Source organism: Cupressus sempervirens, chromosome 7, assembly GCF_028749045.1.
Source record: "Cupressus sempervirens isolate cs-2001-9-10 chromosome 7, ASM2874904v1, whole genome shotgun sequence".
Lineage (NCBI taxonomy): Eukaryota > Viridiplantae > Streptophyta > Pinopsida > Cupressales > Cupressaceae > Cupressus > Cupressus sempervirens.
In genome coordinates, this window is record NC_143124.1 from 721,223,140 (window position 1) to 721,227,341 (window position 4,202).

Genomic DNA, 4,202 nt, shown 5'->3' on the forward strand with positions numbered 1-4,202 from the left:
TCACAATGTATGCCCCATTTTGAGTCACAAAATGGGGACCCCCTAGTTTCAAAATTTCTTATAAGGCATCTAGTTCGAAGCCTTAGTCATTTAGGACCCTCTCTGGGGTCTAGGTCAAACCATGGTCTCTGGCCGAGAAGGATCAGGAAGTTAGAGAGAAGCAAAAAAAATCAAGGATAGAATTCGCAGTGCATGAAGTGTGCATATGCGCACATGTACATGTGCGCCAAGTGCGCACAAGCACACTTCACCCTGCATCAAGGATGTGCACATGCACACCCTTAGAGGTGCACACAAGGCTTGCCCCCAATATTTGCACAACGCGTTGATGTGCATGTCCACAATGGAGCACATGTGCACCATGCACACCCATTCAAGGTGTGCATGTGCATTAGTGCACTACTGTGCACTTAGCCACTTAAGAGGCAAACAAGGTGTGCACTAGCACATCTTGCGCAAGTGCACTAGTGTGCAAAACTAGCTATTGGGGGGAAATTTCACTTTTTGGGCAATCTGACTACTTTTGACACAATTTTTTGTTAGTCTAAGTCTTGTGGAGTCCTCTTTTGGGTCTTTCAACATAAGATGGCTAATGTTTTCTTCTTTGTGTAGATAAAATGACATCCTCATCATCCATTTAACAAAAAATATCCATGGTATTGTATGTGCATTTTCAAAACAAGTGACTTGGGAATTCATATAGAAGAAGTAGGAGTTCAATTCCATGACAAATTTGGGCTATAAAGAGGGTATAAATCATCAAAAATGACAAAATAAGTACACTAGAGTGCCCCCAAACCTCATTTGAGAAAAACCCAGAAACCATTTTCAAAACTAAGAACTTCAAATTTTTGGTGAATTGAGCACCTTGCACAATTCCATGAAGGTGTGCATGTGTGCAGGTGTGCAATTTGAAGATTTGGTGAATTAATTGCCTCTAAGAGGTTCCCAAGTGCACAAGGTGTATAGGTGTGCATTGTAATTTTGAGATATGCATAAGTTGAAGGACTCTAGATGGTGTGCATGTGTGAAGGTGCATAGTTGCAAAATTTTACAAGTTTTGAAGAGCAAAGTACATAGGTGCCCAAATAGGCCTAAATCATCAATAAGATCAAAATAAGTAAACAAGAGTGATCTAAAACCCCATTTGAGAAAAACCCAAAAACCGTTTTCAAAACTAAGAACTTTGATCCTTTAGTGAATTGAGCACCTTGCACAATACCTTGAAGGTGCACAGGTGCAAAGGTGTGCAAGTGTGCAATTTGATGATTTGGTGAATGAATTTTCTCTAAAGGTGTGTAGGTGTGCATATCTAAAATATCTAGAGGCCCCCCAAAGTCCTAAGCATTACCATGGACTCCTTGTCTTTTGCAATAACTAAGATCAAACTCAAACCCATGACTTTCAAGTTCTAGGGAATTCCCAAGAAGTCACACTTCATGATTTCCATAGGAAAGTGAGGGAAAAGTATGAAACTTTGAACTTATTACCTCCTCAATAAATCACCTCTTCTATCCAAAAAGTTCAAAGGGAAACATCCACACATCATTTTGGTATAAAGGGGAAGAAAACCCAGATGCTAGAAATCAAGTTTTGACACTTAGAATATTTTTTTGATTTTTGGGTACTATCACCAAGGTGCGTAGGTGCACTGGTGTGAAGGGGTGTAGGCACACAAGTGTGAAGGTGTGATTTTCTTAGAGGTAAGATGACATTTTTGAAGAAGAAGCAGTGCACTTACAATTAACTACCAGTTACTATTTCAGAGCATTCCATGCATCAAAAATGCATTTTGCAAAAAATTCAACTCTTAGAGACACCTAAAGAAGGCTAAGATTCCATTTTTAGAGCTTCCAAAGACTCCCAAATCATCTTATAATTGCATTCTTCTAATCTTCTCATTCTTTTATTGTTTGAAGTCATGTAAAGGCTCATACACCCATTAATTGATATAAAGAAGGGTGGAGAACTACTTAGTACCATTTAGAGAGTCATGTTGTACATAATTAGATTTGTTTTATTATTTTTTAGCATGAGTTACATTTTAAGAATGTTCTCTCCTAACACAAAGGGAGGAGATGATTTCTTATAAATACATGGATGTAATATGTACTCTAGGTCATTATTTTGATGCAATAATATATGCTATTGGTGCTCTCACTCTGAGTGTAGTTATTATTGTCGAAGTGTGTTATTTTTGTGAATACATGTTCATGAATAATAATGGAGCCAATGGTTATATTGTGTTGTTATGATTGTGCAACCTTTTAGTTCTGGTGTTTGCCTCATGTTAACGAATTCTGTTGATGTAACAAATTGGAGAAAAGATCACATATTGTTCTTATATAGTATCTTGTCTCACATGAGTGCACTTTTTGTGGCCTTGTGATTTGATGAAATAGGAAACATCTTTCAATTATTATTGAGTTCCCATTGGTGATTACATCAGTAGAGTTGAGGAAACGTTACTCCTAATTTCATTGGTTTCCTACCCAATCATTTTGATGATTTAATTCGCAGACATGTTGTTATTGTGGTTTATGTTCATTAGGAATTTCCTTTTCAAGTTATTTTATTTCATCTGTTGTTACTCTATCTTTTTTTTTTACTTTTCTAACACTTTGTAGATACCCATGGTGGAGGGAACTTTGTGTCTTCCTTTACTTTGAATAATACAGTAGCCATACCACTATTTCTAGCAAGAGCATCTACCTTTGTGTCTTCCTTTACTTTGAGTCTCCTAAAATTTCATCAAAAGAGGAATGCAAGAGTTATCAATTGAAGTAGAGATATGGAAAACAACACCAATGCCTTGGCCACACAGTCTAAGTATGGTTAGGATAGAAAAGAAAGAAAAAAAGAATCACAAAGGTGTTACATCTAAAGATTCTAGACCATTGTAAAAGGTAATCAAATATATAGGGATATGCACTCCAAAATGGCTATCCTATTCTATGAAAATTCTCCAAGGAAGAATCAAGTGGAAACAAGAAAGTTTTGAAAAGAAAGTTAAAGAAGATTACAAAATACTCAAAACGAAAGAACTGATGACTCATTAAGAGCCCTCAACACGAATCCTCTCATCTAGTTAGATAGTGATGCATAAATTTTTTTTATGAGGATTCCTGATGAATTGATTGGTTGAGCTAAAGATTTTCTCCATGTTGCTAGATACTCATGATAGACTACACCTAGGGATGTCAAAGGAAATTTATACACTAAACACAAACTGAGCGAGAAAATTTGAGATTCTGAGGTTTCAACTTCTAAAGGACTTGAAAATTACTTGAAATATTTGAAATCTAGTTGTCACTTGACAATGTTAGAAGAATATTTGTTGATGAAGAAATGTCTTTGTCATTTCTTCCCTTTTGTTGGGCCTATTTTTTGTGGCCTCATAATGCATGCCCCATTTTGAGTCACAAAATGGGGATCCCCTAGTTTCAAAATTTTCTATGAGGCATCTAGTTCGAAGCCTCATTCATTTTGGACCTTCCCTAGGTTCTAGGTCAAACCTCAATCTCTAAGTGGGAAGGATTAGGCAGTCAGAGAGAAGCAAAAAAATTAAGGATAGACTTCACAGTACATAAAGTGTGCATATGTACACATGTGCATGTGCACTAAGTGTGCACAAGCACACTTCACCCACTCTAGGGATGTGCACCCCCAAAGGTGCGTACCTGCGGATGTGCACATAAGGCTTGCCCCCCCACCCCCCTCTTTGCACAAATGTGTTGATGCACATGTGTAGTGGTGCACATGTGCACCATGCACACCTATTCAAGTTGTGCATGTGCACTAGTGTGTGACTGCACATTGAGCCATTTAAGAGGCAAACAAGGTGTACACTATCACACCCTACACAAGTGCGCTAGTGTGCAAAACTAGCTATTGGGGGGAAATTTCACTTTTTGGGAAGTCTGACTAGTTTTGACATAATTTTTCATCAGTACGAGTCTTGTGGAGTCCTCTTTTGGGTCTTTCAAAATAAGATGACTAATATTTTCTTCTTTGTGCAGATAAAATGGCATCCTCATTATCCATAGCACAAAATATCAATGGTATTGCATGTGCATTTTCAAAACAAGCACCTTGGAATTTCAGATAGAAGAAGGAGTTCAATTCCATGATAGTGTTGGGATATAAAGAGGGTATAAATTATCAAAAATGGCAAAATAACTACACTAGAGTGCTCCCAGACC